The 14,530-nt window shown below is 31.9% G+C and overlaps 1 protein-coding gene across 4 annotated transcripts in view; it reads left to right on the top strand.

Moving 5' to 3' along the window:
- Nucleotides 1–14,530, top strand: part of LOC131845111 (rho GTPase-activating protein 23) — a 282,188-nt gene that overhangs the window by 155,692 nt on the left and 111,966 nt on the right. The gene's annotated exons all lie outside the window — the stretch shown is intronic.

The following is a 14,530-nucleotide window of genomic DNA, read 5'->3' as shown; positions in this document are numbered from 1 at the left end:
ATAATATGTGACAATGAAGATGAGAATTGATATAGAAATAGACTCATGTCTTTTTCTATTATTTTTATATATAGATTTTTTTTTCTTTTTAAATTATATCTATCAGAACAATTGATTTTGTTAATTGAAATTACTTTTGTAAAAATACCACAGAATAGAGATTTAAAATAGTTTAATAGTAGTATAATAACTTCGATCCAATCTATGTCATACAGACCAATACGTAGTATTTTTTTAGGGTCGTCACATATTTCTGTTTTTATAATTACAATTTTAAAGTTTGATTCAAATGAGAATGCGATAGATTGCTACAATTGTAGGATATATTTTATTACGAATGATAATGAAATAATGTATGATAACGACGTAATAATCATGAATTTACCAGGAATTAACTGGGATGATTTGCAAGAGGAGTGTGACTGTCGAGCTACCCAGTCTGCCAGAATGCCTAGTCCCATTACTACAACAACAATCCCCTAACCCTACTGTTGATCCGAAGGGCAATATATTAATATTACAAAAAAAACATTTATTTACTGACTCTTTATTGCACCAGATGTGTTTTACGAGAGTCATTAAGTCAGACTTGACGCAGGATAAGGTGTTAAAGCCTTCCAAGATCACTCGGATTGTTGATTCGCTGGTGCTATCTGACACGGTGCCCTCCTTTCTATTTCTATGACATAAACCATAACGATGCACTACTCTATGGTCCATTTCACTTCGGATGCATCGATTAGTGCCGTTCTGTTCCACCTCGCCGCTATCGATAAACATCGATCGATATCGGTAATTAATCGGAAGCTTGTTAATTCGCGGTTTCGTGGAGCAATTATGCGTGCGGCTTACTCGATGTGCGCGGATAATTGCTTTGAATAAAGTTGTTTTTCTCAAGTCAATTTGTGATGTTATTTACGGGCGTTGCGCTGCTCCCTTAATAATCAACTAATTGCTTGAACCGTTCTATTTCCACAATTGATAAACGACCGCCACCACAGAAATTTCGACATTTCAAAACTCTATGCCGTGACTAAATCCTATTTTCGTATCGTAAATAGAATCTGGAATGAAACGAATTAAATTTTCAAAGTAACTACAGAAGTTGACTTAGACCAATTAACGATTGCTAAATAAGTATAGCAAAGGCCGACCGCAAAATTATTATAACATTATAGCTTCATTTATATTTGTATTTATGGAATCAATGCCATTTAATATTTTATTGTCGCTGACATAGAAAACAAGCCTTTGAATTGTATTTTCTTATTTTCCATGCGTTAACATCAATTTCCAATGCGAATCAGCATATAGCATGCAATAAACTGTTAAAGTGACGGCTACGCACTGCGATATAAGATTTATGATCGATTTAATTTACGATCATTCGAAAACTAGTATGTGGAGACGTGATTGTTGTAGTTTATCGATGTCCTATAATCCTTTACACGCATCATTATTTTAATAGCTTTCTAAATATAATAATAAAGAAGCTTGTTTTCTAATAATAGTATTACTATTCATATAGATTTTCACTTTACGATGTGGACATTCAGCTGGAAAAGATTTTCCAAAATACAACAGGCATTGTATACGAGTATCACCTATTTTACGCCAATGAAAAGGAAGAGAAGAAGAAGTGATAAGTTGCAGTAAAGACCCAATCTAAAATATAATTACTATATAAAATCGAACGCAATTTTTGAGTAAATATAAATTTTAAATTACAATAATTAATAGAGCCTGTATTAATAGATGATATATATGAGGGGGTCAAAAGTGGCTCCAAATGGTTCGTGTAAATATACACACGGTGCTGCTTGCCAGTTTACTTGAAACTCGGCTTGACATGCTACCGCGTGTCTAGATATATATCTATATATGTGGAGGAAACTAAAGAGGTTAGTCTGAACTGGGCTGCTTAGGATTCAATGGGAGCAGAAGTAATGTTTATGTATGAACGTTGAACCTTAGCATTTGAATCCAAACTGTCAGCTATTATTAATGGTACCATTTTAATTCATTCATTTGACTACCTTGATAGTTTACCTGCTTAACACACTGTTTCGCCATAAATAATGATAATATATATTTTCGACTGTAATTTTTGATGAGATAGTCAGTTTTACTCCTTATAACAAAATCTGTATCTTAGTATAATATGTATCATGCTCATCGTGACCTTTAGTCGACTGCTGGATAGAGGCCTCTCTCAAAGCACACCAGTGGGGACGATCTTCAGCCCTTCTCTTCCAGTTGTTAACCGCAATCCAAAATATGTCATCGCTCCACCTAACTGTGGGGCATCCTACGCTACAGTTACACATTCGCGGTCTCCACTCTAGAACACTTACTCCAGCAAGCGTTGGTTCTGCAACTGATTTGACCACTGCCACTTCAATTTGCAAATTTCGTAGAGCTGTCGGTGACCTTATTTCAATCTCTAAAATATCATTATTATTTAAAATATTGTAAAAATGTTTGCTCCAAGGCATACATACCAAGTTTCATCTAAATCAGCGTAGTTAGTGTCAGCAAGATGTGTTCATAGATATATACCATACTAGAATTCTTTCCTTACTCATTATATAAATGTGAAAATAAATATCTCTTTCTGTTTATTGGGTTTTCACGGCTAAAGTATTTGATGATACATAACACAGAAATGAACTTGATGTCTAATGATATAAACATACGGTATTTATATAATTGGATAAATCATTACAATAGCAATAATTATTACTTAATACTAAATTATAAATAACATCATAGAAAACACTCTATGACTTTGGAAACTAAGTTCTCTCAGCACATCTGTATCATCTATTTATCTTACGATGCAAGCTGTTGAGCTTGCATCGTAAGATATATCCCGACTAAAAGTCACAGGGGCACATACAAAAGGATTAATAAAAAATAAAATTAGCTATAACTTTTTTATAGATACATATAGAAAAACTATTAAATTTTCCTGCGGCGTCATTAGTATTCTTAAATTTAATATCTATAACAGGTGCAATATATCAGGAAGCAAAACATTCAAAAATACATTGGTGCGCATATATTTCATTCAATTATGTTGACATCCACATCGCGCGATGGTTTCCTCGGGGACATAAACAAACAGTTTCCTGTTATTTTGAATTATAACTTTAGTTTATAATATATATATAATTATAAGAATAACTAGTAGCTGTTTATACATGAAAGATATACAAGCAAAACTATTAGGGACTTAACCAACGTAATAGAACCCAAAATGATAATTGTTAGAATATATCTTTGTGCGCGCTAATTTCAGAAACGGCTTAACTGATCTGGATGCAATTTGCATTAGTGTATTGTGGTATGGTTCACATAAAATTAAGTGTTTATATATATGCAAATACAAGCTCAGCTAGTTTACCAAATATATAAATGCAACACACATTCATATAAATAGATCTAATTAGATATTTACGGTCGTGTTCCTTATCTGGTAATCGTGAACCTTGAAATTTTTTTTATTATCTTTAATCTAAAACAAATTGATTTAATGTTTTCATTATAACTGATTTGTAATACATTAATTTTTCGTGTGTTAGAATATTAACTTGTTTTATGTAAAACGTCCAAGAATCTGTAGCTGTTTTTAGGAATGGAAATTTAATTTTGCCTACGGAACCAGCAATTGTGAAGCTGATTTTGTAATAAAACTAATGCACAAAATAAAAGCCTGGGAATTTTACCTTAAAAATCTTGATGTTGAATCCGGAATCAAGACACTGATTTTTCACCTATGTTATTTTAATCTCTGTATTTACACTAATTTATTCATAAATAATTTGTCTTTGTAATTGTATTCAAAATTGTTTTTTCACAAAATAATAGATTATAAAATCTTTTCCGTATATAAATTCTCCTAGTTTCGCCTGTCGATCAATATATCAATCAAGTTCGAAGCTAACTCGCCACTTGGCAATAGTCAACCACTGGATTAACTATAATAGGTAACCATGTACACTGACACTTCTATTTGAACAACTTTACAAGTAATTGTACACTCTACTTCCTGTGTTACAGGGTTGAATTCAGGTTGAGATATATCAACAGATGGCGTGCTGTAAGTCTTATTGGTGATAAAACAAATCACGATTACGAGTGACAACAGTAGATGCACTTACCTTACAGGCAGAATGATTTTTAGATAGTAGGTTACTTATACAACAAATTGATGAAGAAATAAATGTATAATTTATGTTTTAAGGCACAAACCCGTTGCGCCAGTACCACGTCTCTAATGCCGTGAAAGTGGATCGATAAAGCTTTCTTAATATTTCCTGGGAATAATGAATCCCACCAAAAACATAGTTGATTTTCACTTTACCACAACTGAGCGCAACGTCGGTAAATATACTTAATATTTTTTAAATATTTTGTTACAAAGAGTTGTCCTAACATTTAAAGAATTAAATGTAATTATAAAACATGCGTAGTTTATGCATGTAAATTGAGGTGACTAAGAAGTTTCTCTCCATATATATTTTTGCTTACATAATTAGTAATTAACTATTTCTCTGTAAGCTTAGTGTTCAGACTGGATTATATAAGAGAACTGAAAAGTAGCTATTCAAATAGAAATTGCAATCAAATGTGTTTTTTTTATTTAACAATGCAAAGACATTTAGAAATACATTGAAAATTTTTAATATTTTTTAAGCTACCTTACTACTCGTGGTCTCCCCTAAAATAATCGTGGTTAATTCCTGGTGAATTCCCTCGTTGTCTCAACTGATCTGAGTTGTCGCTAATACTGATCAATCTCTACCGGTGCCTCACCAGTTGTGATCAATTAAAAAAATATATCGGATAAAACTATATTTATATACCTTTTGTAACCAATCTACTTTTACTAATTAATGACTTATTTAGGACCTGATAGACTTTTATGTAACATATCAACGGTAGCAGATAGTTACAACGGACAGGGCATGCGCTACCGTCGCTAATTGACATTATCAATACATCTGCGAATCTGCGTGTATGTGCTCTTTTATAGCCTTATGTAATTGACATTAATTTGACTAATTAAAATGGACCGACTTCTTTCTCTGCAGTTGTTACGCGGTTTGACGTGTGTCGTTAAATTTAAATCTTTATACAGCAATATACTTAATTGACAGGATTTCTTTTATATTTTATACCATATTGGACTAAACTATATATTAAACCGTCTCTCTCTCTTTGGTCATAAGACTGGAGTGGCTTTTATATGGCTGTATGAATTTGTCAAAATATTCTATACAATTATTACTACTTTACTTATTGCACATCTTTCGCGGCAAGTCTGATTGAGTTGATGACAACTAGTGTTAGTAGTGGTTTTATGTACAATTAATTTTCTATGTCATTTTTTGAAAAGTGAGATTGTCGTATTTTTTATGTGTCATTATATATTTAGAAATTTTTTAATAAAATTTTTTTTTGTTCAGCTTTTATATTAGTTTTTTTCTTCCCTAAAACGAGCCGTTTACAACTTGTATTCTTGAGTATGATTTATTGATCTGGGTGTGTTCTATATATATAGAACATCATGTATGTATTTACAGAAATGTATATTTAATTGTATCTACAAGTTGTCTAATAGCCATAGTACAAAATCTGCTTGGCTATTGGCTCGGCTAGTCAGCCGAGTGAATATTCATTTATTTATTTATATCAGTTTAAATGCTATTATAATCTAAATTGCATTATTTGTTGTTGAAATACCGTCTCAGATAAACTCAGTTCATAGGTCACACAAATGCCAAAATGACATTTCCATCGACAGGGGAACTATATTGCAGCTATTACCCACCGTAATATGAACGTACATTTAGAAATAAAATCCATGAAAAGTGTGCTAACAAGTAGACATTTGATCAAATATTGGAATTAAAAAAATATGACAATGGACTCTAATTTTTTTGTCTTGTAGACGTATTACCAAGTTGGTTTTTTGAATAGACATCCTGAATATAATATCGTTAATAAACATTTTTTTGATTAAAAATATTATCTTTGGTTCATCAAGATTCCTGTAAGCCTGCATCGAAATATGGGTAGTACAAAAGATCATAATAAATATATTACAACATAGTTTAATTTTTAGTTTGTGTGAGAATATCAAATTTGGAATATTCCATTACACATATATACATACAAAAATAGAGTCATACTAAGGAACTTTCTTGAATTATATTCTAAAACATTGTTTAATAATTCCAATTACGCCACGGAACGTGTAATTTATCAGTTGCATATTTATATATCTTTAAACGTCACTAAGTCATTTATTTTTTCCTTTCAAGATATAGATAACATACAGTAGTTATATTTCAAGTTATCTAATCATTATACCATGTATTATATAGACGAGATATCATACGCATTCATTGATGTAACAATAATAGGCCGTCAGTTCGTGTTATGATAATGAACTTCGCTTATACGGGCATGGGTTAGAAATTAGCGAACAGTTCCGATCGTAACATATGTATGTGGGCATGAGTTACCTAATGAGGAGTCGTTGAACTCCGAACTTCATGTACATCTGTTCAACCATATGTAGATTCATCTAACATGAGTAGAACTTTGCAATTTAGATGAATTGTTGTTGTTGATAGCAAGTTGTAAGAAACACATGATACCAGAACATTCTGTTAAATGCCATATGTGTTTTGCTATAAATTAAATGTCAGGTTTCATGACCTTTTCCCATCGTGCTCAGATTCCTATGTAATAAAGGTTTATACACATAATAATGATCGCCTAGAACAAATCTCACAGCCCCATCTTCCCACACTAAGCCAAGCTTGTGATCTGTATTTCGGTTGAATAATAATAATATTTCATTCGATTTGACCAAACATTCATGGCAATAAATAGATTTAGTATTACTAGATAATGCATTGTAAAATTTATAATACATTTCTGAAGGGCATCTCAGTTGTTCTGAAGATAAATACTGTACGTGGAAATGCCTCAGACGTCTCGTATAGGTTTTATTTCGAGTCAGCCTTCTCGTGGACTTATATTTAATACCTTACCTCTTTCTTCCGTTCTTTGTTTCATTAGTCGTATACTACATCATCTAGGATGAAAAGTAGTAATGAGCATAAATATAAAATAAATAAGAAGTATAACTATATATTTCACGGTCATCAACCTCATCTAATCAATTCGGATATTTTACGTCAAATCCGATCTTCTTTTAGAACACACTCGTATATCTTGCAAAGATTCAATTTCATATGAGTAATACGCGTGTACATTAGAATGAAGCGAATCCACACACATCAAACGAAATGTTCGCACTGTACAAAAATAAAAAAAAACATATAGCTATCTCCACACCAATTACAATTTTCATATTGACAACGGCGTGTTCTAGACCGTGACTGAATCACTGTCCGCCAGTGTTACCAACAAAGAAAAATAAACCCATATAAATGTAATCACTGGGATCATTACTGAATTAAATTAGCAATTTTGTATTAAAAAAACATTTTTAAGAATATAATATTAAAAATTTGTGCTAATTAAATTTGATCATAATTTAGTTTAATTATAACTATAAAAGTGTCAAGTTATTCTAAAATACAATTATTAATAGGAAAAGTTTAGTGAGTACACTAAAACATTCCAATAAGAAAGTCTCACGTGAAATATTTGAATTATTATTGTTCTTATTTGTTTTTAATTTAGTAATACAATAAATTATATTGGCACTTGAAATAAAATTACCCACTAAAGGGTAGGTCTAATCACCAGTTGCAGTAGTAACACAAAATTTGCTAGAGTGAGGGTCAAACCCAACAAATCGGTAAGGTAAACATGGCAACACTGTCGTCCATCCATCTTGGATCCTCGCCAATATGTGGCAAAAGACCACGCCACGACCTTGGTGCTCATTTTCACAAACTGATTGACGCGGCACACCCACTCACTCCTCTAATTACAAACCCCATAGCGTCCGTTGCTTATTGTTTGCTTTATCAGTCACGCCACATTTAGGTTGCTGTGAAGTAAGAAATAGTTTTTTTATGTATTTGGAATAGCAAACAAGCTGTCGGCCCACCTGATGGTAAGCTTTAACCGTTGCCTTTATACATTGACGGCCTTAGTGGTCTCGCGGTTTAGCACACCACTTTGCTTCCGATGGTCGCCGGTTCAATTCCACCCACGGTAGCAGCATTCAGTATTTATGAGTATGATTGTTTGTATTGGGTATTTCCTATACACATTTTGTATATGTATATAAAAATGTATCCAAGTATTTATATTACTTGTCAAATACCCATAACACAAGCTCTGCTTAGCCTTCGACTAGGTGATGCTGTGTGAATTGCCCAGTGATATTATTACTATTACATTACTATACTTGAACATATACGGTCACCAGCATTGTAATACCTAATCATTACAATAAAGTTTCATTAAAAATGAGACATAGATAACCCTAAATAAACCTAAATAAATTATCGTTATTGAAATAAATAATGAATACATTTGTTTTAAGACCTCTGCGAATAGTCTTGAATACTATTCTTGTTGTTAGTTTGACAACAGGAAAACAGTAACGTGTTTCTGGCATTGTTACACTAATTCTTTATAAATAATACATTTTCCTGTATTGTTATAACAGTGTTACCATTGTACACTCGTATTTACATATCGCTTCTTCATGTAACGGATATAGCTGTATAATATTTATATAGTTAATATAACTGTATACATCTAGGTACTTTGTGTTTTGATTAATTCAACAAACACTTGCAATAATTAAATAAATTAAATTTATCTAATAATGCTTCTGGTTCATTTGACTGCCTCTGTACACTCTGTAGTTACTTACGGTAGGTCCTACTAATGATCCCGAGTTCGATTCCCCACACGGTAAAACCATTTGTATTCATGAGTATAATGTTTTGTATTGATATGGATGTTTTCTATGTATATTACATATGTGTTTAAAAAATATCTATATATTTATATCAATTGTCTAGTTACACCAAATCTGCTTAGCTAGGGACTAAATGACGCGGTGTGTATTGTGCGTAGATTTTTTTAAACTTTCAAGAATATATCATCATACAATCTCTGTATCGAAGTTCAACTAAAATTAAAGCCATGGCTAAAGAGTTTCACGCGTAATCCGTAACATCCGCTCTAGTGTTACGCTTTTCCACGCATTTGTTCTAATCATTTTTGATCTCTCCTTTCTTATTGTTGTAGTCATTCCAAGAATATTCCGGATTTTTAGGTTTTTTTACTCCATTTAAAAACGGATTTTAGTTTAAATGACCCAGGGTTAATTTACACAGTGCCATCTAGTCCGAAACTAAGCAGATATTAATTATGAATACCCATACACTTACATATTTTTTAAATACCTACATACATATGTACAATATACATAGAAAACTTCCAGACCGATACAAGCATCATGCATTTTTGTATCATACTATCCTGTACATCTATTTTATAGGGTTTTTAGAGTTTTTAATATTTGGCAAATATTAACATCAAACAAGCAAACATCCTATGTATCGTATATATACACATACTCATGTTTGCACCGTACGAGCAATCAAACCCGCTTCCATCGGAAGTGAAGCGGTGTGCCTACACCACTAGACAACCTAGGCCGTTATGTACGCTTTTACTACAGAGTACCTACATAGTTAATCATGTGTCAATTTATGTACTTCACAAATAGACTCCAGAATTAATATTATTAATTCATTCGTCACGACTTAACTTTATTTGCCATATCATCTCATGGTAGTTAACGCTTCAAGAGCTGTTTTCCCAACTCACGCTCTAACTCTCGTTTGACGCAGCATATTTTTTTTGTTCATTAATCAAACCAAACATGTTTAATAAAGCTAAGCAATCGCTTCAACCGCGCCCGTGTTGATAAAAACAGTGACGAATCGGCCTGTCACTCGTAATTGTTTTAGTTGACTCTATGTACAAGTACGGAGGTATGTTATTTTAAAGAGCAATGAACTATTTCACTTGTCACGTGATAATCCTATTCTTATAATTTATTACATTGGAATATCGCGTTGATTATCTGACATTGACCTTTATATTGAACTAGGTGTTTACGGCGGGTCTGTTCGCACGAAATACATTATCTTCGTTCTTGTTGTAATATAAGAAAATTGTTTTAAGGGTGGTTAACATAATAAAGTGAAATATTCAGTTTCACGTCTCTATATTAATAATAATCTCAGGACAATTCACACAACGCCATCTAGACCCAAGTTAAGCTAGCAAAAACTTGTGTTATGGGTATTAGACAACTGATACAAATACGTAGATATTTTTGATAAATATATACATATTATACATAGAAAACACCCAGACCGATACAAACAATCATACTCATGAATACAAATATTTGTACCGTGCGAGAAATCGAACCCACAACCATCGGAAATAAGGCCATTTGCTAAACAGCTAGACCATCGAGGCCATCTCTTAGATCAGACAGTCAGGACAAATCTATTTATAGGTAGGTACATATAGATATTATTCAAATGTTCCATTGACTCCGGTGCCATTTAAGTTCATTAACTGTACTTAAAAAAATTGTTAATCGCTTTTATTAACTTTCAGGTATGGTATATACAGTTATGTTGATATTGTATTTTTTTATCGATACGAGTAGATGTCAAAGAGACTACGATATGTGAGCAACGTAAATTTTTTTTTACTCTATTATGATTTTAAATACACGTCGTCATATCTTATTTAGCTAGTCAACATGTACATGTCAAGTAGTAAAACTCCATTTAACCTTAAGTCAACTTTAATTATGAATTTATGTAATAATCAAATTATTCTGATATAAAGAAGTAATGTATATGCTAACATTTATAGATTTATGTTATTAAAATAAGTCCATAAATATAGATTACATAAGGGAAAATATTATAGATCGCAGAATAGAATCTTATTCACAATTATTAGTGCTTTAGCTACACGATAGAAAAAAATGGTTGTACAAAATGACGTCCTGCATACGCACCTAGTCACGGACTGAGACAATACTGATAAAATAACCTTAATATGAAAATGCGACTGTTTATTACCTTTCAATACTATAAATCTGTACATACTATAAAATAAAATACTTCGTGATTTCTATCTGTATGCGTGCGATTTTCGGCAAACAAATAATTTCTGACGAAAGTATGTGTATAAATAAAAGTTAGTATATAGACTAAAATAGATTTTGAATTTTATATAATAGTTTTACAAATTGACCCCCAGTAACCCTATATACGCCCCTGGTCGCTGAGTAATACAGTAGCGACATTGGCCTTAATATGAAAGTTCAAGTTACTTCACACACTCCGTTTGCGTAACGTTACGTACAACTTTTATTACCGTTTTTATGACTAACGCGACGGTAACGGTGTAATCCCCGAAAATCTACCGATCACGCATCACGGCAGATGTTTTATTTATATTCGTTTTATGGTTTTATAAGTAGCTATAGAAATAATGTTACTAATAAATACGAATTTAAAATAATTTACAATTAGGATTTCCGTAATTTGTTTGTGGAAGCTGATTGAATAGTCTTCTAATTAAGTGAAACTACACTGCAATGTAGAAAAAGAAACTGAAATAAAAACAAACATAAAATCTAATGTTTTAATTAAACAAAATTAATTATTAGAATTTAGCTATTTTTTGGAATAATAGTCGAATAAGAAGCGGCAAATTTTCTAATAGCCCCAGAGGGGGAAAGATTACACTATTGGTACACTGGCGCTAATGAAGGATCATATAATGATAAGACTATAAGATCACCTTCATTCGATTTTGTATTTGAATTCTATTAAGATAAATATGTCGGTGTCTTAAATACAGAGAAGACGTATGACCTTAGGATAAAAAAAACACAGGTATCGCAACTCTCTAGGTTTGACTCTAATTCTGAATAGTTGGACTATACACTGCTCTAGAATATTTTTTTATTGCTTTTAAATTGAACTTTGATAATGTGAATTATCAATACTACAACTTGAGGTAACATGAACTAGATACATAAGTATGCACATTTAAAAAACATTTGCAACGTAACGTAGCCCAGCTTTAACTCATGACAACAGCTAACCCAATTTGGAATATAATTAATGACAATAAATTACTCTTAAAATCCTTTATCTTTTAATAATTTTTTTATTTTATACAAAGTCAATACTATATTTGACTTAAGTATTTTTCAAGGTTTGATGAAATTTTACGCGATATGTAATGAAAAATGACAAAACTGTATGTTACGACACCCGAGCCTGGCGCCACTCGTCCGATACTATTTCACCTCGATAACAAAGCGAATTAACGTCAAGTCAGAATCTGGAGTAAAAACGGATTATGGCCCGTTATTTATGCCCTATCCGAATACACAGAAGTTTTGCTTTCTAAGCTCTAAATTACGACCAATAACTCCTCAACTTTACCTTACACAAATTTGGACTGTATTCCATTTCGTCAGAGCTCTAATTCAGGTGGGTACTAAAATAGGAACACAGGTGTCGCTTTGTATAAGGGATAATGCGCACGCTTCACTTTCTCCCGAATGGTTGCGTTTACGCAATGGTTTCAGTATAAGGGAACGATTTGTCGTTGTTCTACATTCTTTCCAGTATCATATGTCACAAATAGATGTTATACGATTTTAAGTGTTACGGGCATATAAAGAAGACATAATTTTACATCGAGATAGACATCTAATTAATCTTACCGAAGGATTTTATTTTTTAACGATTTGTAAACTATTAATGTAGAAGTAACACATAGTTAGATCTTAAGAAAGAAATTAAAAGTAGAATAAATACGATGGAAATGCGAGCATTGCGCAGGTTATGCGTACCGAGATTAGCAGATTGCATTTCTAGTATAACTATGCATATGTTAGTGAGTTCTCATCTAGATAAGAAACAGTACAATAACTTACTCTATTAGCTGAATACATGATCCTAAAAATAATATTCGAATAAATTTTAGCGTAATAAAATTAGAGTGAGGTAAAATTGTGCGACTGCGCAGTCTTAGGATTTCGTTGTGACACTTGCCACGAAGTTTAATTCAATTTGAAGGATCCAGAAATTGGAATTAGATCCTCCTACGTATCTGTCATTTCGTCACATCATACTATCGCACGTTCTCAGCACAGCTTAATGAATTAATGTGGCCACATTAATGTCAAATGGCCCATTCACGGACGGAATGCGGAATGAGTTCAGGCAATTGATATTATCCACTTAACAGCTTCTGGCGATCTGGTTGGTCGTTAGCCCAAGATGATATGCTAAGCGGGAGTTGAACGTTAGCTGTCAAGTAGATATTAAAATATAATAATATGGAGTTCTTTGTTAGAGTATAAGGAAGCAAAACAACAGTTATTAGAATTTTTGCCTATCTATATGTGAGACTACTGCTACCACACCACAACAAAATTACTTATTACCATACCATACCAGTAAACCATTTTTTATTATCAACCCTTAAGTATACTTTCTTTTCTCTCTTTTCGACGCAATTGAACATTATAGAATTTTGAGAAAATAAATTACTTCATTTGCCTTAAACATCAGTGTGAAAAATACTTTACAAAATCTCTACGAGGAGTGCTTCAATTATACAGTATTATCAGTGGTATAAACTTATATGCAAGTAACTGTCGAATTTATAATATTAATAATAATAGTAAATAAATTTATAAGAATCTTAATATATTATTTTCGTTTTGAGAAAAGAAAGAGCCAAAATTTTATTATTAAAATAATAAAATTTTACCTGTAACATTATCTGAAAATATTGATATTATATGTCTAATTCATAGATAAAATGTATGACAATAATTAATTCCTGTCTACTTGAGTTTTTTTCTTTTAATATTCATTTACTAATTTACTATACAAATAGCTGTTTTTCCCGCGACTTCGTCTACGTGGTATTTAATTTTGTTTTTCTAAAATAAAAATAGCCTAAAATACTCCTTATTACATCAGCTACCTGCCAAAAACAGTCCCGTCAAAATCGTTCCATCCATTTCAGATATTAGCCGGAACAAATAATAAGATAGGCAGACAGACAAAAATTTAAAAAAATGTTATTTTGGTGTATGTACCATATTTATATATAGGCATGTAGTAAAAAACGGTTATATCAATATTACAAAAAGACACTCCAATTTTATTTATATGTATAGATATTAATATTTTTAATATTAGTGTTTTATTATTTTCTCATACTGTTAGACCTTTGCCCTCATATGCCTACAATTTAGACCACAAGCGAATGATGTGTCTGCGCGGCATATGTCGCAATATAATGTTAAGGGCCGTCAAACTATAATCGTAATGGTTACTGTGTGACAGACAGACGGACAGTTTGCAGAATCGTGCGCTACTAAACGACTATTATCGCTGTTATGTTTGGATTACTAATACTTGTTTTACTTATTAATACCTACTATAATATG

Source organism: Achroia grisella, unplaced genomic scaffold (assembly GCF_030625045.1).
Source record: "Achroia grisella isolate CSIRO2021 unplaced genomic scaffold, CSIRO_AGI_Agris_v1 utg452, whole genome shotgun sequence".
NCBI classification, from domain to species: domain Eukaryota; kingdom Metazoa; phylum Arthropoda; class Insecta; order Lepidoptera; family Pyralidae; genus Achroia; species Achroia grisella.
This window is presented reverse-complemented; position numbering and strand designations above follow the sequence as displayed.